This window comes from Gigantopelta aegis, chromosome 6 (genome assembly GCF_016097555.1).
Source record: "Gigantopelta aegis isolate Gae_Host chromosome 6, Gae_host_genome, whole genome shotgun sequence".
NCBI classification, from domain to species: Eukaryota; Metazoa; Mollusca; class Gastropoda; order Neomphalida; family Peltospiridae; genus Gigantopelta; species Gigantopelta aegis.
Genome location: NC_054704.1, coordinates 96,044,391 through 96,067,608, shown reverse-complemented (window position 1 = coordinate 96,067,608; position 23,218 = coordinate 96,044,391).

The window sequence follows — 23,218 nt, the reverse complement described above, 5'->3', positions numbered from 1 at the left end:
AAAAAAAACTGTTAGAAGGGCCTTGCGTATAATATTATAAAGATATCGCATTTGTTTTCCAGAAATAAATGGCAAAATCAATTGTCACTCGTGAACGGATTAGCGTAAACGATGAAGAGTGTCTTCAAAGGTGTCTCCCTGAGATTGAACGATCTGTTGAAGCCGATGATATCGTCACGCATTTATTTGCAGGTAAGATTAATCGCCCTCGATGAACACACACACACACACACACACACTCTCTCTCTCTCTCTCTCTCTCTCTCCTCTCTCTCTCTCTCGCGCGCCTCTCTCTCTCTCTCTCTCACACACACACACGCGTGCGCGCACATACACATTGTTCTCACTCTCTCTCTCTCTCTCTCTCTCTCTCTCTCTCTCTCTCTCTCTCTCTCTCTCTCTCTCTCTCTCTCTCTCTCTCTCTCTCTCTCTCTCTCTCTCTCTCTCTCTCTCTCTCTCTCTCTCTCTCTCTCTCTCTCTCTCTCTCTCTCTCTCTCTCTCTCTCTCTCTCTCTCTTTCTGACATAACCCCACCGGGAAAAAACCCACCCGGGCATAATCCCACTCACATATCTCAGTATATAACAAAATCTTATCTGGAGTATTTTCTGTTTTATTCAGACAAGAGTAGCAAATACAATATATTTACTTCGAGCTCACACAGTGGCCGATGCCGTTCAGTACTTCTGGAATGGATTTCATGTCTGTCAGTGCAGAGGTTGTGGAGCTTAGTCTGTAGCTTCTTTGTATGGTGTCGTACACGTTTTGCAGGTCGTTCACCATGCTGATTCTGAAGTCGTGCAGTAGCAATGTCAACTTTATTCTTTATCATAATCTATTTTATCTCGATTTCAAGCTTATTTATAATTTTATTCTTCCAAAATAGAAATGTCAACTTTATTTCATATATTTCAGTTTTATGTGTAAAATGGTCACAGTGGGGTTTTGTCCGGGTGGGTTTCTTCCAGTGGGTTTTTACCCCCGAGTGGTGTTAAGTCTTGGATTCCATTCTATGCTAGATACCGTATAACCGTAGATTAAAAATGTGCTGAGTTGTCGTAAAACAAATATTCCTTTCTTTTCCTTCAGCCCAAGTGATGACCTTTGATGACAAGATCGAAATCACGGCCGCAGAAACCAGACAAAAACGAATTCGGCTTCTTATTGACAAACTGATTTTACACGGTGGACGTAATGGATATGTCGAATTTGTCAAAGCCCTTGAACAAAATCGCTATTTTGATATTGCAGGAAAACTTCTCTCACACAACTTAACCAACGTGGAGAATACTCTTAGGGAAGATATCCCTAACTGGACACAAGGTACAAATATGACAACCCAGCTGGTGCTAGGGGTGCTTCGAGAAAGGATGTTGAAACTGGAGTTAAAGGTTTCCCAGCACGATGACATGAAGGAAGATATGAAAAAGATCAAATACGTGCTACAGCAGATCAAGGAATTATCGGAAATGGGTTCAGAAACAAAGCTTACACTCGAACTACTCACCCAGCAACTTCGAGAGAAAACAGTGAAACTAGAAGAGGCAGAGAAACAAATTTCTAATCTAGAAAACAAAATCAGAGATCTGGAACAAGGAAGACAGGAAGACAAAATACAAATTGACCGACTTAAACGTGCGATCACAAATCACGAGACAACTATGGCTCGTTTGGAGCAAAAGGCGAATTTACAAAGTGAGCAGATATATAACAAAGGAAAGGCACTTAAGGTACTTGAGAAAAAAGATGCCGATAAAGAGAAGATAATTGATGAACTAAAAAAAAGAGATGCCGACAAAGATAAAAGACTGGAACGACTGGAACGTATTGTGATAAACCAAACGACCAACGTCAAACCGAAGATACAAAACAAAATAAAACTAAAACACAGATTTTCAAAACTAGAAAGACAGACAGACAGTTTATTAAAGTCGCACCTCATTACTACAGAATAACATTTAGCATATAAATACAAGCAATATAAATTTTAAAAATTGTAATGAGCCACTCTATACTGAATTATGAGAGACTATTCGCTAAAAGTAACTAAAAGACAAATCAAGAACACAACCCAATATAGTACAGTTAAAACAATTATGGCAATACAAATAAAACAATAAGATATAATATATGTATATTATGTATATTATACAGTTAAAATAGTATACATAAATCATCTCAAAGTATATAAAAGGAATTTTCTATATTTGGCAGGCTTTGACAGCTAAGATACAAACTTAGACATTTGGAAACTTAGACATTTAGGAAATACTAGCTCTCTATGAACTTTGCTAAAACAGAAATATTTAATGTATGACTAACTTAATATATGACTAATTTATAACACAATAATAATAATAATTAATATGATTATACGTATATATAAAAGGCGCGTTTGGATGATACTGTTTGGACAACACGAGTATTCAAAAGAAGCTGTATAGAATCAGAGGCGGTTTAAAGAAGACTGCATTGCTCATCGCATCAGCTGGCTTCAGCAGCAAATAAAACGAAGATGGCGCTGATTTAGATGGGGATCACTATGCTTGGTCAAAAGGTATTCTGGATGGGTTTGTTAACGAGTCTCGCTTATCAACGCCACCGAATTGTGTAACATTAATATATGGCAGTACTAAGACATCGATGCAGTATCTTCGAATCCAGACAATTGAAAGTTTTTGTTCTTAAATTTTAATGAAAAGAAATCCTGGATGCGTGTTTAACAACAATGATAATTGTAATTATATTAATAGCTGTGTGTTGTGTTCAGCTTATAAATCACTGTTTTAAGTTGGAAAATATGTGTTACTATTATCCTGTTCAATTATTTAGACCCAAAGTTTTTTGCAAATGTTACGTTTATTTCCTATTCGATATTTGTTTTCTTTGCATTTACATGAAAACAAACCCAAACCCCGACAGGTTTTATATACAAATCATCATATAAAATGCACGAAGTTGACTTAATTCCACTTTTAAAAAATCTCTGTGTCGTTTGAATGCACGTTATTTCGCCTATAAATAACTAAGGTCATTTGCATATCAAAAGCATCATTATATAGTGCGTTTCAAACTAATGTTCGGTTCTATCGTCCTATCCGCACAAATCGTAGTATGACCTATATTTAAGAAAATATCTGTAAACATGAAGCAGGCGCGGATTCAGGTGGGGAGTTCAAGTGACAAAACCTCAGTTTGAAAAAAAAATATGTATCAAATATTATAATTATATTGTGGAATACACAAGCGCGCGCGCTGAAGGGAGAGGCAGACAGACAGAGAGAGCGAGAGAGAGACAGACAGAGAGAGAGAGAGAGAGAGAGAGAGAGAGAGAGAGAGAGAGAGAGAGAGAGAGAGAGAGAGAGAGAGAGAGACAGACAGACAGACAGACAGACAGAGAGAGAGACAGAGAGAGGCGTCATTTATGTAACGACGCACTCAACATATTTTAATCTATGGTTATATGGTTATAGGGAGAGAGAGAGAAGAATATGGTATGCATGCGATTGGTGGAGGTGTGACCCTCTGCACAACCCCAACCCCACTTAAGGCTTCTTTTGCATATGGAGCGGGACGTAGCTCGGAGGTAAAGCGTTCGCTCATGGTAGGTCGACTGATCGATCCCACATGGTGGACCCATTGGGTTGTGTCTAGTTCCAGCCTGTGCACCACAATTGATGTATAAAGGCTGTGGTATGTGCTATCCTGTCTAAGGGATGGTGCATATAAAACGTCCCTTATTGCTTATCAAAATTGCTTATCGGAAACAGTGGCCCATGTGGCGGTAGCGAGTTTCTTTCTCACTGTCATAATGCTCCTTAACCGTTTTGTCTGACGCCACATAAACGTATATCAAATGCGTTGAGTGTGTCGTCAAATAAACATTTCTCTCGTATGTATGTGTAGTCTGTATGCATTTCTAGTCGATTAGTTTATAGGTTGTTAGGTTGTTTGATAGTGAATGTATGGAAATAAATTGTTTTTGGTGTTAAAGAGTTCATGCATACATTAAAGTAATACTCCTGATGGGTATGGAGAAATAACTTAATCAGTCGACAAACTCATTTCTTCATCACTATCTTCGTTAAGGGGGACTATCACAGGGGGTATTTTATTTCTTATAAAACTATTTTGTTTTCTAAAATCTTCTTCGATCTTTATTACATGTTTAACTGCGTCAGAGAAGTGTGTAGGTGTGACAGAGTTCAATGCATGTGCAAGTTCTCTCCGCACCGTGGTCATTTTACCATCATTATGACGAGCTATGTGCCCTTTGACATGACTCCAGATCAGTTCTATCGGATTGAGTTCAGAATGTCTTGGCGGCAGTCTTAGACACAAGTGCCCATGGCGTTCAGCAATATCATCAGCAACAAATTGCTTTGCACATTTGTTACTTTTCACAAGTTCATAAAGAACTGGATTTGTCATGTTACTCTCAAAAGGTATATTTTTGTTTCGTAGCCACGACTGAATTTCTTCCTTTTTAGCGTTTAGTGCAGGACATCGTGTAATCTCAGTTAATTTGTTGTGGTAGCTTGCGTTATCCATGACGATAACAGAAGGTTCTGGTAGAGAAGGCATAAGTTGTTCTTCAAACCACTTGATGAAATTGTCATGATTCATCTCACCATGATAGTCTCCATCTGGTTTTTTTAGCCTCAAAGATCAATTCACAGCCATCTATCAATCCATATTTATCACAGCCAGCATGACAAATAATAAGTCTTTTTTCCCTTCCGAGTCACCGAACAGAGTTTAGGAACTCGATCAGCAGCGTCTGATTTCGGCAGGTGATTGGCGGTACTTGTGCCCGGGTGGATATCTGTCCAGTGGTGGGATGTTGTGTGGTTGACATTCACCCAGGTCTCATCTTGATACACTATTAAATACCCCTGTTCTCGTAAACTGGATATTTCATGGAGATAGGACAGTCTCCTGTCTGATATATTGGCGTCCTCAAAAATCACTTTTCCGGTTGTAGACATATGTTGGTATTTAAAATCGAGGTCATGGAGTGTTCTTCGTAAAGTTGATATGGATATGTTGATTCCACATTCCTCCCTTAAAGTCACGTTAATCTTATGTAATGTAGGTAATTCGCCCTCTCTATAAAATCTGTATACTCGTCGTCTAATAACATCTTTATCAAATAAATCGATGAGTTTTCGGTCGCGTTTTTTAACAGTGATTCCTGTGCTTGGATTCGTAGAGCTTAGATTTTTCACAGTTCTTTTTACTGTTGAAACCGAAACTTTAAGTGCAGCGGCAACTCGATCGACAATTCGATAAGAAGCATACCTAGGTCTACCGCGCTGATATTCATCTTCAAAATAATCAAAAACGTTCTTAATACACGATTTTACATCAACTGAAGTGTTTTTCGATTTACCCATATTTTTCCTCAAATAACAATAACAAGAATGTCGACTAATACATTTTCAATGAATTTATATACCCTACCTAACTTGTATTTTACGTGGTTTACACATTGCTACAATAGCACGTGCAGTCATAGATCGAAATAATGATGTTATTGACCAAGCAATGCTATCGTATTTTGAACATTCAGGGTTGTGTCTGCGGGATGAAAAAGTGGTTGAACCCATACGAGTCCGAACAATAGCCCTTTGGTTTTTCGCATTACAAATGTAACACCCAACCCCCAAACCCCAGCCCCTAGCACCACCCTAAATACTATATATATATATATATATATATATATATATATATATATATACGTATGAGTTCCCAATTTAGAGGCAAATTACATAACATTTTTATTATTATTTGATGTTGGTGGCCTTTGACATTTTATCCCTCCCCTCCCCCCCCCCGGTCTTCTGGGTCCGGCCCTGCATTAAATTTATTTATAAATTTGGAAAGCACATTCCTGCGGTGTGTGAGGTGATTTGTGTTTATTACTGTGCTACACCTCAGATGTGTTAGGTTAGGTATGGTATGCTAATATATAAGTGATATAATAAAATTAAAATACATAATACATTAGCTAAATTTATTAAATATAATACACCTACAAGAAAGGGTTACATGTTCTGTTTGTTTACATCTATGTTTAACGGAAAGATTAGACAATGCTGTTACATACTGCAAAAGAATAATAACCTTGATTTAGTGAAACAAGCTATAATGGCCTTCGCGTAGCCTCAGATCCCAATGTTTTGATATGCAAATGACCTTAGTTATTTATAGGCGAAATAACGTGCATTCAAACGACACAGAGATTTTTAAAAAGTGGAATTAAGTCAACTTCGTGCATTTTATATGATGATTTGTATATAAAACCTGTCGGGGTTTGGGTTTGTTTTCATGTAAATGCAAAGAAAACAAATATCGAATAGGAAATAAACGTAACATTTGCAAAAAAAATTGGGTCTAAATAATTGAACAGGATAATAGTGTATAAATTGACATGTTAAAGGGACATTCCTGAGTTTGCTGCATTGAAAAATGTTTCCAACTAATAAAATAGTTCTACGATTAAAGTAACATATTAAATATATTTTTTTGTTTAGGATATCAGTGTCTGTATATTCAATGTGTTTCTGGTCGTCTTAATATTTGTAAGAAGCCCAAACTGGATTTTAGGAAATAAAATGACATTTAACCCAGTACAAATATTAGAACGACCAGAAACACGTTTAATATACAGCCACTAATATTTTATGCAGAAAAATATATTTAGTATGTAATTACAGTCGTTAAAAAGTCTCTGTTAGTCTTAAAAATTGCATCAAACTCAGGAATGTCCCTTTAAAAATACTAATCAAAATTATACCCAGGTGATTTTCCAGTCTTATATATTAGTTATGAAAATCCCTGGAATAAAAACCATAAAAATGTGTCAGTATTATGATGATCTGTTACGGTATTCAAACAACCGGTCCAAAACACGACAATAAATGACCTGTTATAGATAGAAATGTGAGATGTATTTACAATTTTACTGTAAAACTCATGTAATTTGAAACAGACTATAACACCCAGGTTGATATTGATTACACCTGACAGGTAAAATCACACATACTAAGTTTATTTAAAGTTATAAGCAATTTCCCTCTCTTATTCTCCAGATGGAAAAAGGAATAAACAGCTTTCACAAGTTTACTAACTGTAACTGAGACTGCAGGTCCTCGTACCATACTGATACCAGAAATAATACACCTGTCCTTTCCAGTACAATGACATTCAATAAACTGCTTTGTCAGATTAAGATTAGGTGGGGGGGGGTTTATTGATTATGGGTACAACATCAGTAATTTTGTTGTTAGCAAATTTATATAATTATTTTAGTTATTTGATTTAATATGCTGGACTGCTAGTACTTGTGATTTCACCTGTCAGGTGTAATCAATATCAACCTGGATGTTATAATCTGTTTCAAATTACATAAGTTTTGCAGTAAAATTGTAAATACATCTCACATTTCTATCTATAACAGGTCATTTATTGTCGTTTTTTGGACCGGTTGTTTGAATACCGTAAAAGGTTATAATAATACTGACACATTTTTATGGTTTTTATTCCAAGGATTTTCATGACTAATATATAAAACTGGAAAATGAATTTTGATTAGTATATATATTTTTTTAACAGGAATATTATTGTATGGACTACCAAATGTAATTTGAACCTTGTTGAAGATCAGATTCATTTTCGTTTAGTATGTTCTAATTACAACTTACTTTAATATTTTTTTATTATTGGAGTTTTATTTTTCAAATCTTAGTAGAAAACTAATATCAACACAGATCAAGCTTTATTATTTGCCCCCAATATATTTCTCATGAAAATATAATATGCTTACTACACGTTTTTCTGATATCTAATTAACGACGTGTTTGTACATGTTTTTGGCTTTTATTGTAATAAATACTGTTGTATATTTTCTCATAGTTGTACTGAATAATATTGTTTGTTAAATCACTAAATTCAATGTTAAATTCAATCACTATAGTGTTTCAGCAGCTGTTTATAAAGTAATGAAAGAGGAATTCCAATCGTAACATGTATATGGATCCGATAACAAAAGTAAACACAGTGTCTTATTTCTACACACACACGCACGCACGCACAGACTCTTTCTCTGTCTTGCGCTCTCTCTCTCTCTCTCTCTCTCTCTCTCTCTCTCTCTCTCTCTCTCTCTCTCTCTCTCTTGCATTCGAACTAACTTATTCTGTAAATTTGATCTTTATCACACACACACACACACACACACAGAGAGAGAGAGAGAGAGAGAGAGAGAGAGAGAGAGAGAGAGAGAGAGAGAGAGAGAGAGAGAGAGGGAGAGAGACACACACACACACACACATACACACGCGCGCACAGACATACATACACGTGCGGACAAAATCTGCCTGTCCGTTAGGGTATATAGATATATGCCAGACCAAAACATGTTGCATGTTGTAACTCACCCCCCCCCCCCCCCAATTTTTTTTTTTTAATAATAATAATAATAATAAATAAATAAATAAATAAATAAATAAATAAAATATTTTATATTACATATCGCAAGAGTTTAAAACAACAGTGATAAACAAGCGGGAAAATCTAATAAAACAGTTCTGGGTCACTGGCTGGAAAAAAAACAGTCCACCCTGCCAGGATCAGCATATTCAATATCGTATCTTTACACTAGACTGGTTCCAAAAGAAGTTACGATAGAGTCGTAAAGTTATGCAGCCGTCGCTCACTGTCACATGCCTTTCTTCTTCTTTTTTTTTTTTTTTTTTTTTACAGAGGACAGCTATTCTTGACCACGACACCTGGTTCCAATTTTGTAGGAGGACTGCCAGTTTGGTTTATAGGCGCCAAAATCCTAAATTGCTCACAATATTTTGAAGGGGAAGTACCGTACCTTAAAAGGTTTCAAATAAATACATGAAGGACAACATTAATTGAGTGTAGTGGTTTTACACTTACCCAATGAGTCGTTAAAACTCGCTCTTTAAGAGAGCCGGTACCGGGATGCGAACCCTGTACCTATCAGCCTACCTACGTCCGTTCCAGCCAGTGCACCACGATTGGTATATCAAAGGCCGTGGTATGTACTACCCTGTCTGTGGGATGGTGCATATAAAAGATCCCTTGCTGCTAATCGAAAAGAGTAGCCCATGAAGTGGTGACAGTGGATTTCCTCTCTCAATATATGTGTGGTCCTTAACCATATGTTTGACACCATATAACCGTAAATAAAATGTGCTGAGTGTGTCGTTAAATAAAACATTTCTTTCTTTCTTTTTTATTTCCCGTACGTAACATAGTTTTCTTAAGGGACATAACTCCGTAGAAACTACGCCAGCTTCACACGAGTACTATCAACAGAGCAAAAACAATTACTTCAGACTGAGCTGAGCTGAATTCGCCAAGTAACAATCGGAAACACGGATTAAAAAACATAATAAAAAAAAAAAGATCACATTGAAATCATTGTGAAAGTTGCAAGCACAATAAGGCGAGCACTTAGCTCATATAGTGGGTAAAACTGTTGAACTAACAGCTGAACAAAAAGTATCAAGAACCCGGTAATCTTTTGTTCCAGTTAATTTGCGTATTTATACTTTGCCAAATCGCAAATCAGTAAGTTAAAATCATATTAACACATGACATGACGTGTTTGTAAATGGGAGAGGGTGTTTCCAAGCGTTACATAATATTTGTGTGTGTGTGTGGGGGGGGGGGGGGGGGGGGGTATTGTCTAACGTTACGGGGCGTTACACCGGGTGAGGGTGGGTGGGTCTAATTTTGACAAATATAGCGTTAATTAATATTTCAACGGCCCCTAATGCTAATATGAATAAATCATGTTATCCAGATTCGGGCATTTTCGTTTAATTCTGCCAAAAATCAATTTAACCCCTGCACAAATGGAAAGCCCGTACGCCGATAGTTCCAAATATATTTACCCGTATAATAGTTTGTAGTTAAACCATGTTACGGTAAGCTAGAGTTTTAAAAAACAACAACCAAAAAACGAACGTTGTATGTTTATTTTATTGGGTGGGGAACAAACGAAAGTTTTGCTATGGCTGAAAACTCGGATAGTCCCCTTAAAAAAGAAGATCCATCAAATACTTAGTATCATTACCTTTACGTGTGTGTCAAAATCGTTTTAAGGAATGGTCTAATAGTTTTAAACACTTGTAACGATCCAATATTTTGGAATAGTAATGACAACGTTTTAACACTCGTAGAAACCTAATGGTACCGTGTTTCTGATGTGTAATCAGAAGAAAAAGAGGAAGAAGAACCCAAACAAAACCAAAACGACATCACATTACACAACGCAGTGTAACACAACACAAAACACTACTTAGAATGTTTATACAAAACATGTCTTCTTCCATTTAAAAAAATGCACGATGTTAGTAAAATTAATGTGTGTTTTGTTTGATGACTCCACTAGAGCACATTGATTTATTACTCACCAGCTATGGGATGTCAAACATTTGGTAAATTTGACATTATAGTCTTAGAACGGAAATCCGCTATGTTTTTCCATTAGTAGCAAGGGATATTTTATATGGACCACCTCACAGACAGAATAACACATACCACGGACTTTTGATGTACCAGTCGTAGTGCACTGGCTGAAGCGAGAAAACAGTGACTAAAACGAGTAATGACTAAAAATAACCGTAATATCTTAATGTGTTGTGTCTGAATTCTCCAAGTTGCAAGACTTAGTGCATATATTTCGCTAATTTCACATTGATGTCTTAAACAATGAACAGCGTTAAGAGCGCGAAGCCATTTACACTAAGAGTGTAAAGTGTTTCTGTGGTTCATACTTGCATGAATGTCAAAAATGACGTTTAAGTTTTATAATTCCAAGTTTATAACTGTTACACCAATATATAATACTTTCAAAGAACAATAGAATTTTTCCTTGTGAAAATTAATACACGACAAAAGGGTAATCCTCCTGCGGTTCGGCTTTTCCTGTCATTAGCCGAACGAGAGAATTCGCATATCTTTACGACAAATAACTTTATATATATATATATATATATATATATATATATATATATATATATATATATATATGAATGATTTGTTCAATTAAGAATTGACCGCAATTATTTTTTGGTTCATGCAAGTATGAACCGAAAAAAAAACGATGTGCACACTGTATGAGCCCGCGTTGCGTGTCATACAAAAGTGTGCACATCGTTTTTTCGGTTCATACTTGCATGAACCAAAAAATAATTGCGGTCAAATCTTATAATTAAATTTATATACTTTAACAATACATAACTGAATTTATTTTGTTTAGCTTTAAATACGCCTGTAGTATTGTTTGTGTAAACTTCATTGATACTAGTACTTATGTCGCGTAAGAATACGAACGTTCATTCACTATTATTTGAATCAGGTGATTTTTTTTGTAAATGACGTCATTTCCTCTAGCTGCTGTGCATTTTTACGGATCATTTAGTTATATTGGAAGGAATTGTCCTATTCGTGTTTAGTTTATATTTTATGAAAGTGAACGAAGGGAATGTGTCTAACATTTATGCTGTTGGTGGAACCGTTTAATTTTCGTCAACAACTGTAGAACATCGCTTACAAGTAAGTTACAGAAGTGAAGTTTCCTACATGATTTCTTTGGCCACCGACCGAGTCTCATGTCATGATTAGCGAAACGAAACAAAAAGAGTACTTCTGGACCAATCAGATTGCCGTAAAGTGTACAGACGCAAAGAAAATTTAATTATTAAATATTAACATTTACTAATTCGCATTAAGTTGCATCTTGAATACAGTTTCTGTATATAATATCAGTTTCTTGAATATAATATCAGTTTCTGTATATAATATCAGTTTCTTGTATATAATATCAGTTTCTATATATATCAGTTTCTTGTATATAATATCAGTTTCTTGTAATATCAGTTTCTGTATATAATATCAGTTTCTTGTATATAATATCAGTTTCTTGTATATAATATCAGTTTCTGTATATAATATCAGTTTCTATATATTCTTGTATATAATATCAGTTTTTGTATATAATATCAGTTTCTGTATATTCTTGTATATAATATCAGTTTCTGTATATAATATCAGTTTCTGTATATTCTTGTATATAATATCAGTTTTTGTATATAATATCAGTTTCTGTATATTCTTGTATATAATATCGGTTTCTGTATATAATATCAGTTTCTGTATATAATATCAGTTTCTGTATATTCTTGTATATAATATCACTTTCTGTATATAATATCAGTTTCTTGTATATAATATCAGTTTCTGTATATAATATCTGTTTCTTGTATATAATATCAGTTTCTTGTATATAATATCAGTTTCCTGTATATAATATCAGTTTCTTGTATATAATATCAGTTTCTGTATATAATATCAGTTTCTTGTATATAATATCAGTTTCTTGTATATAATATCAGTTTCTTGTTTAGAATATCAGTTTCTGTATATAATATCAGTTTCTGTATATAATATCTGTTTCTTGTATATAATATCAGTTTCTGTATATAATATCAGTTTCTGTATATAATATCTGTTTCCTTGTATATAATATCAGTTTCTTGTATATAATATCAGTTTCTGTATATAATATCAGTTTCTGTATATAATATCTGTTTCCTTGTATATAATATCAGTTTCTTGTATATAATATCAGTTTCTTGTATATAATATCAGTTTCTTGTATAGAATATCAGTTTCTGTATATAATATCAGTTTCTTGTATAAAATATCAGTTTCTGTATATAATATCAGTTTCTTGTATATAATATCAGTTTCTTGTATATAATATCAGTTTCTTGTATATAATATCAGTTTCTGTATATAATATCAGTTTCTGTATATAATATCAGTTTCTTGTATATAATATCAGTTTCTGTATATTAAATGTGTTTCTGGTCGTCCTAATATTTGTAGAAGCTCACAGTTTATTTTGTTTCCTAATATATATTTTTTTCGTACGTATGAAATTACTTAGAGGTGAAACACAATTTGAGCCGCTACAGACATTAAGATGATTGGAAACATGTCGTCTATACAGACACTGACATTTTAAACAAGACGTCGACAGTATACTAGTATTACAATGACTGCAAACTCAGGATGGTCCCTTTAAGCCGTGTATCTACGTTTTGTACCTAATTTGTTGGGTATGGATCAGGTTACCGTGAACGATAAACCGATCACCAGGAAACGAATGTGTTTAACTGTTGCTTAATAAACACACCACACCATACCACACAGGAGTCGTTCATCTAACACGTAACGATCTGAGAGAGAGAGAGAGAGAGAGAGAGAGAGAGAGAGAGAGAGAGAGAGAGAGAGAGAGAGAGAGAGAGAGAGAGAGAGAGAGTGTGTGTGTGTGTGTTACAAAATGTTAAGTGAGAAGGGGGTCTGGAGGGGGGCGGAGTGTATGTCAAGAGATACGTAACGTTTCCAAAACAATGTCACGTTTTTATTCACAATTTACACTTTGTTATTTCATTCCCCTGAAGAAGTTTAAAAATATTTTAACGAAACGTTGGCATTTTTAGATAGTTTTAAGACAAATTTTTACATATTTTATGTTATTCGTAATGTAACATACAGCCAGACAATTTGTTCTTTGACAGATGCCTTTTTTGTATTTAGTATTGGTTTTCAAAAAAAACAAAACAAAATAAATTTTTATCAAATTACGTCAGTGACAGGAAGAGCGAGGGTGGGGTGTCGGAGAGTGTTGCGTAATTTTGTAGCTGAGCTGTATTAGCGTTACAAAACGTTACGTAGCAAGGGGGCTATAAAAATGGCAGATTTTGTAGCTGAGCTGTATTAGCGTTACAAAACGTTACGTAGGAAGGGGGCTATAAAAATGGCAGATTTTGCGTTTCGTAATTGTAGCGTAGCTTTCAAAACTTAAAACACGCCTTTATGAGGTAAGTTAGTTAGTCTGTTTGTTTACTTTTGTTTGTTTTGTTTTGTATTTTGTTTTGTTTTGAGTTTTCTTTTGTTTTTTAATTCATTAACTTTGGCTACTGAAAGACCAGGGGCCGATTGTTCAAAGAAAGAAATGTTTTATTTAACGACGCACTCAACACATTTTATTTACGGTTATATGGCGTTGGACAGTGGACTGGTACCATACACGCCAGACCCAGACCCAGGCCCAGTGTGTTTTGGGCCTAACGTGTTAGCTTAACCAGTCGTTACAAGAGACAAGACAAATTCTTTCTTAAAGTCTCACCTCAGTTAAAACATAACACATCACTAAACCCCATAACATCTAAAATAGCACTGAGCCACTCAATATGGAGTTATGAGAGACTATAAATTATTAATAATCGACACATAAAATATAGAAATATCACATTAAAACACATTTAAAACATTTAATATGAAATAAAATATATAAAAGATATTTTCTAACTTAAACTCCAAAATGCAGTTAATAATATAGCAGCATACACTTAACTTATAAAAAAAAAGATTTTTAAACATATTCATTTAACGTATAAAACACCATGACGCTTTTCTAAAATTAATTTGTAGGTCTTGACACTTTATAAGTACACAGTATGACTGGATAAGATATATGATATTTTTTTCTGGATCTGTAGCAGTTATAATATCATCCCATAATTCTATACATTTAATAAATAAAATCTCCCTCAAATCTTTATACATTGGGCAACATGCTGTTTATCTTGTACACAGTTGCAACAATTAAAACAAACTCTCCCATCAACGGGGTTTTTATTGTAACGACCGGTTTCTATGTGTGTAGGAGCTACCCCACACCAAAACATAGATAACGCTCTTCTATGAGATCTAATCATGTCATTCAGTATAAATGGCTCAGCTCCAAACTCCATTTTGAACACATTATAAACAGGATGTTTATTAATAATTACCCCTTGTCCCTGTTACACTTTGTGTCCGTGATATTGAAAGTTTCCAATTATCTATTAACATAAATTTTCAAAATATATATATATATATATACATACGTAATCAAATCTAATGTTTATTTTATATTTGTGCAAAAATTATTTAAAGTGAAATATTAGACTAACCAAGGTTAATTTAACTAGGTTTTGAACAACTGGATCCGAAGTTTCAACAACAACAAAAACACCCAAAAACAACTTCCCCAGATGCGCCACTGCATGCCACTACGATTTGCTTAATCACATGTAAAACATATGCTAATTGCGACATTTCTTCGTGTGGGATTTGAATTTATATCACACCATTATGTTGGCCATTAAGTTTATAATTTAAAGTTCATTAGATCAATTGAAAAAAATAATGGGGTGGACTAATCGAGTTCATAATACTGTTGTATACATGCGGTTTTGTTACGTTTTACAATTACCCTAGGGAGGGTGGTGTATCTTGGTGAGGACGTGAACTATTGTACTTTAATTTCTTGTGTCTCTAATTCTGAATAACAAAACCGTATTCCGTGATTAAAATCGTATGTCTGCACAAGATAGAGTCAAAGGGACGTCTTAGGCAAAGTGGTGATTGCTTCCGTGATTCACTATTAGGTACACGTCTACGAGATACGTAAGATGATGTTTCATCCCTCCTGCACCACCTGTAGGAGGACTGCCACTCCCACAAAAGCTTACAAAATCCAAACTTGTACATGATAATGGAGCCCAAAGGAATATACATGTGTATATATTATATTATATTATATTATATTATATTATATTATATATAATCGTTTGTTTGTTTTGTTTTGCTTTTATTAGTTTTTTTGGTTTGTTGTTTTGTTATTGTTGTTAGTTCTTGTCTTTTGTTTGGGTTTTTTTTTTCGTTTCTTTACAAATAGTTGGACTTTACGTCACAGTATATAAATGAAATAATGAGTGAGGTTTTGTATAGATATTCCAACAAAGTGTATGTAAAATATGTTGGTTGCAGGGTTATCAAAGTTTTACTAAAATTAGCAGCAGAAACAAAAAGACACATTATTCTATAGTTGCCTGTAACATTCAATGTATAGTTTTTATTCGAATGGCATTCACCGCCTTTTTGTTCTTTTTTGTTTGTTTGTCATAATACTTTTTTTCAATTCAGTAAAATGTGTGATCCGCTCGTTTGTAAAGATAACATATACAGTGGGTTGAACATTCAGTAAGACGGATTTGTACCCATGTGATATGTATATAAGGATATGTAAACCTATCCACGAGTTCATTAGTTTGGAGACCTGTTGTACACAATGTTGTTGTTTTTCTTTTTGTTTCAACACAAATCCATAATTTATATTTTAAAAAACCCAAAATAAAAACAAACAAATAAACATGCACACACGCAAACAAACGAACAAACACACAAACATGATTTTCATCTCCCAAAACACATAATTTGGCCATCTTGTTTATTTCTAAATTATATCCATGCGACTTGTTTTTGATTTATGTTATTTTTCATGAGAATGTTTGTTGTTGTTATTTTTGTTGCTTTTATATTTATTAATTTAGTTGTGTTGATTTGTTTTTGTTTTTTTTGTTTGTTTTTTCATTTTGGGGTTTGTTTTGTTTTTGTTTAGTTTTGCTAGTATGGACAATTAACAACTATCGGGTGCCTAACAATGTCATGTAAACTAAAACTGTTCCGTTGGCGCCAACAAAATTTGGTGGGGGGAAAAAGTGAATTGGTCTGTTGTGCGGCAGTATGTTTACCGTGCTAAGCGTGGTGCTTGTGGCAACATGTCCGCTACTTATTACCGGTATTGTGTTACACGGAGAAAAGAACCCCGCACTGCACGCTACTCGGATATCCAGGTGGCATATTAGGAGCCATTTCATATAAGAGTATTTACCCACACATAAAAGGGTATCAATTGGAGCGGTAATAAGCCAAGAGATCAGACTGCATGAGAAACACGCATGTTATCTTCGTGCTGTGTTTGTACTGAACGTTTAGCCATATCACCTGTTTGATGGCCTCCTCGCTGTGTAGTTCGTTTGTTGGATAAACTGTACTATACCGAATGGTATTGGAAGTTCTGTCTTCACAACTGTTAGGACCCTGTCATCACTATTGTCGCGATGAGATAAGCCTCATGGAATTGGATGTTGCGAACGAAACTTGGGGGTTCATGTCGCCAGTTTCAGGGCGGTCCTGTCCACTGTTAGAATTACACACTGAAGTGGGCACGTATAAAGGTGACGACGACGACGGCGATGACAACGTTGATGATGATCAACGTAGCCACAGAAGTAATGTCAGTCTGTTTAGCTCCACGTCGAAGAAATCCAAGAAGCGCGTGCAGTTTCAAGCAGACGACAATTTGGAACTGGTTTATGAAATACCACCAAGAGGACATTATTCGTCCACCGAAGAATCAGACAGTGATGATTCAACAGATGATGAGAATGATGATCAGTCTTCTTCCGACTCTTCATTAGATTCATTGGAGATGCCTTACGATTCCTCGTCTACAAAATCGCGTGCTGTTTCGTCCAAATCACCTACCTCGCTCAATGCAGCATTATCACATTCCAGCAGCTTTTATAATAACAACATTTCACCCGCTAGAGGATCGTACAATGTCTGTAGATCAAAAGACAGGGGGTCGTCTGTCGTGGCAAAAATTACCGGTGTGACACCATTCCATTCTAACATGTCTGGTGGGGACAAGAACAGATCTAGTGGACGAAGGGAAAGATATGTGAAACTCACAAACGTTTCTAGCAGTTGTAGTGGAAATAGTGAAGAGAAACAGAAGACACGAAGAAGAGGGAAGGGAACACGGAAGAGAGCATCTGTGAAAAAGGCGGACGCTGGCAAAAGCGCGGTTGTCCTAAAAAGACCAAAAGAACCCATCAAAACCTTCACAAACGTGACTCCGCGTCGTTGCAGCAGCGCCAGCATAATTGTGAACGGTCGGAGGGCGTCGTTAGCGCTAAGTTCCTTTCCATCGAAAGGACTTCCTCCAGCACGTCCTAGATCCGAAATGTCTTTCTATTCAACACACAAGACCCCGAACTCTACCGCAAGACTCTTCGGTCAGAGAGATGTTCGCGTCGGCGATTCGCTGAAGAACCTGTCTCTTGGAAAAGTGTATACCATTGATGGATTTATATTCCCGCAGGATCCCGTCGACCAAATAAGCAAACGTTCCACAGTGGAATTAAACCCTCCGAATGCACGCGATGTTTCGCCCCAGAGTTCAGATCAGAGGAAGAGATGTTTGTCGTGGAAAATGGCTAACGCTAGCTCGCAGAGTCCCGTGATGCACACACCGTGTATCCTGCCCCTCTGGGATTCTATACAGTCGGTGTCGTTGGTATCAAAACCGAGTGTTAAAACTAAGTTTTGAAGGATTCAGCAAATGTGATATTCACGTGAATCTATACAGTCGGTGTCGCTGGTATCAAAACCAGGTGTTAGACTAAATTTTGAGGGATTCTTTATCTATTCAGTCAGTATCGTTGGTGTCAAAACCAAGTGTTAAAACTAATACGTTTTGAGTGATTCAGCAAAGGTCGTAATATTCATGTCAGTATATACAGTCGGCGTCGTTGAGATCAAAACCAAGTGTTAAAACTAAGTTCTGAGTTATTCAGCAAATCGTATGACATTTGCGTCAGGCGTATAAAAAATATCTATGAGAAGCAAATGTGGAAGATGGCCATGTTAAGTAGTCTATTCTGAAATAATAATAATTATGATAGATGCAAGCCCCGTATTTCGCTACTTGTACAGTTAGTATTTTAAATAGTTACAAACTAATATCCCTACAACTGATCTTTCTTTAACTGAATAGAGAATAACAACATTGCAATGTGCTGCCACTGGATGTAAACAGTAATGTATTTCCGAATCGTAAAGTACGCAAAAACATGTCAGGTTTCCTGGCTGAATCCAGCATCCGTCTCCTCTGGTATTTTAGCATCCATTTGTGTCTTTCAATTGAGTACACGTAACTGAATACTTTCCAAAACTTGTTAAGTTCATAAGATGTCAATTAGACAAAAACAGTGTTTTAATTTTTTCAAACAATTATTTCATTATATATATCAAACAATTATTTCATTATATATATATATATATATATATATATATATATATATATATATATATATATATAAAATCAACTATACATTTTTGTTAGCCCCTATACATGTGTGCAATGTTGTAAAGCACATAAAACAAGCGATGTGTGTGGTTATTTACATTTTTCCTAATAAAAACACAGTTATGGGTACTATGAGTAAATGATGTTTGCAAAACATCTACTTATGAAACTGTGACGTCACATGCTTAACCTGTAAGTGATCTTCTAAAGAGGCTTCATGAATGGTTGTAATTTAACAATGACAGTTTAATCAATACTCCACTTTTTTGCAGAAGTATTTATTATGGAAATCTGATAGAACCCATTTAACAGAAAAGTTTATTTTATATATTTAAAAAAAATTCAGACAGGTCAACATATACTACAGCCTCCGACGATCTTGCGACATAGCGCGCCTCGGGCGGTCACTACCACTGAACTAAATGTCACTCCCTTAAACACCAAATTCTAAGCTGACCTCAAGCTACCGAAAGTACCGAAAAGAAACACAATAGGCTTACATGAGCCGATACGAAATATGTCAAGTTAATACTATTGACATTTATGCTTGGAGTTAATGACATTACATACACATATACATATATGGAAACGCGTTGTTGCTCGGAGTCCCGATTAGTAATAAGCTAATACCCCTAGAAAAATGGGACTTTAATATTGTTCTTGTATAATCTCACGGAGCGGGTGGTTTAGGGTGTTTAAGTGCAGGTACATGCATTGTTTATGTACTACAAAAATCGCTGCACAGTTTTACATAAACCTTTAACGTAAATAGGTGATTAGAGTATTGGACTGTTTAATGTAACACTGGTCTTGAATAACTAAACTAACATAACAGAGTATATGGTCAATTGTGTCATTACTTTATTTTTTAACCTGTATGTGAAGACATAATTTATTATTCCAAACATACTACATGTATTTATTTACACACATAGTGTAGTGGTGGTAGTTCAGGTGTGTGTGTGGGGGGGGGGGGGGGGGGGGGCGTATGACAGGGAAAAAAAACCCAGTTCTCTCATTAAAATCTTTCCAATCTAGGCTTGCATCATTAAAAAACAAAAATGTTGGCTATACAACTACTAGTTATAGTTTCTTTATTACAAAATGATTGTTTATTATTTCAACGACAGAGTCCCACGAAATGTCTATCAAATTCCGTGGTGTGTGTTGTCTTCTGTGGAAAAATACATGTTTAAAATCCTAATATAATGTCTTGTGAAGACTTCGGGGCGGGACGTAGCCCAGTGATAAAGCGCTCGTGTGACGCGCGATCGGTCTAGGATCGATCATCTTCGGTGGGCCCATTGAGTTATTTCTCGTTCCAGACAGTGCTTCACAACTGGTATATCAAAGGCCGTGGTATGTACTATCCTGTCTGGAGATGGTGCACATTAAATATTCCTTGCTACTAACAGAAACTTTTAGCGGATTTCATCTCTAAGACTGAATGTCTGACATTCAATAGCCGACATTCAATAGCCGATGATTAATAAAGAAATGTGCTCTAATGGTACCGTTAAAAAACACTTTAACTTTGTGAACATTTCATATAGCAATACCAATTACGTATACATTATGTAATTGTTGGCAATATATTGTTTTGTGTTTAAAGTTTAAATAATTATAACTATGATGAATATGATATTAGTTAATTATTAATGATACTAATAAAATATCATAGACTTTACGTCATTACTAAATTAGTAAAACTGTCATTATCAGGTTATTTTATTAGTATCATTAGCAAAATAGTTTTTCGTGTTTTTCCTGAAAGTTACTATTATTTGTTTCATGCTTCTTCATTTCTTTAAGTACTAAGTTATTTATTAAAATGTTTTATTGTTTATGATATTATTTATTTGTTATTGTATCCTGTTTAGGCAGATATTCAATCTAAAAAGTCATCTTCATTGATGTATATATGAGTCGGTGCGTGTCGGATCAACACATTTTCCTGGAATCTTTCCAACATATCTTATGTCGATGTTGTTGGTAGTGGTGGTGGAGGTGGGGGTCTATTTTTTATGTCAAAATATGCAAAACAAAAACAAGGCAGTATTAGGCCTAAATGAATTAAAGGGGAGTGCGTCGCTAAAATAATAATAACTAAGGCCCAGTAACATCTACTAAACAACAAACCGGCCTCGGGGGCGTCGTGGTTAGGCCATCGGTCTACGGACTGGTAGGTACTGGGTTCGGATCCTAGTCGAGGCATGGGATTTTTAATCCAGATACCGACTCCAAACCCTGAGTGAGTGCTCCGCAAGGCTCAATGGGTAGGTGTAAAGGCCATGGTTTGTGCTATCCTGCCTATGGGAAGCGCAAATAAAAGATCCCTTGCTGCTAATCGGAAAGAGTAGCCCATGTAGTGGCGACAGCGGGTTTCCTCTCAAAATCTGTGTGGTCCTTAATCATATGTCTGACCGTAAATAAAATGTGTTGAGTGCGTCGTTAAATAAAACATTTCTTTCTACTAAATAAGAAGGGCATTTTATAGTATAATGACACTTTTTTCTTCTTTTTTTCTCAGAATTATAACTGCTAACCTCTCGTCCTGTCCCCCACCCCACCCCATACTTATTCTAAAATCAAAATCTTCATCGGATAATTGTGCAGGTTTTAGCTCAGGTTTAAATTTTATTAAGTTTTAACACACACACACACACAGAGAGAGAGAGAGAGAGAGAGAGAGAGAGAGAGAGAGAGAGAGAGAGAGAGACGTACATATACACACTGTGACGGAACATGCTCTTAATTTAGTTTTCGCCTGTGGCGATATTAATTGTTTTAGAGGCCGTGTGCAGTTCCAATATGCACTTAAGCCCAGGTGGGCACTTTGTTACGTAATACCTCCGCGCGACCGTGGTCGAGCTGTGCCTAATACACACCCAGCCCAGGTGCGGAGGCCATGTGGCCAGTACTTACGTAATACCTCCGCTAGTTCGGTACGTTCGGGGTATTGCTGGCGAACTAGGCGACGACCAGTCTAGGCTTGTAAGAAAAAAATACTGCTTGGTCACTGTGGAAATATACACATCATAAGATTCGGTTCCGTGTGCTGTCTCCGGACCAGTCTGGGATTTTATAATAAATAGCTAGGGTTTTAGAGATATCGGGGAGAACCATAGGAAGGCTCCCAGGGATCGCTGTCCGTCCGGACTGGTAAATATTTTATTTCTGCTCTGTGTATAACCTTGATGTGATTGATGTGACTTTAAATATTTTAATACTGTATTATACCAATATTATTTAGACGGTGCTGCCGGTAATCTGACGCAGTAAACTGTAGGCTCTCTGTCTAATATATATAAAGCTTAACCAGTCATCCTAGAGGACCTAGGTAAACTGTAGGTTATTGTCTTTATTGTAATAGGTACCAGTATTAATTCTGTGTTACAAGGTTACTGAATGAGTAGTAAGGGTTAATTAAAAATTAACCAGTTAGGAATAGAGTTGTAATTCCTTTATTAATTAAGTTCCCCTAGAAGCGTTTCCCAATTATCACACGTGTGGGTGTTGTGTCACGGTGAAGTGATTACAATATTGTGTAAACTAGATACCTAGAGATTAACTAATTAAGTTATCAGTTCTGGGTTGGTATTATTTGTTGTTGTTAATTAACTACTGCGGCAGTACATTTGTCAGCGTAGTAGTAATACAGATTCCAAAGTGTATTGTGTTTTTGTTAAGTATTCTAGTGAACTAAACGTGCTATAATAATATATACTCTATATAAGATCTTATCTCTGATCATACCTAGACGAGCCACGCGGGTTGAACTGCCCGTTACAGAGAGATCTAATAGATATACAGTTGGGAGAGATATTTGGATAATCGTGTTTCATTCAGTTACGGGTATTATAGGATCCCCGTGACACACACTCATGCACGTGCACGCATGTACGCACGCGCGCACCCACACTTCACACAGCGCGCAGATATCCTTCAACTGTGATAAAACGCCGGCTCGTTAGAGGGTTAGAGGTACAAACTGCCGGGTATCCACCCATCCAGACAGCGGTCTTGGAGATAGAGTCTAATAAACAGTTCACTCATATCACAAGTACGTGGCAAAACCACGGGTAGATAAGAAGACTAAAAATAAACGTATGTAAGTCTTAATCGATATT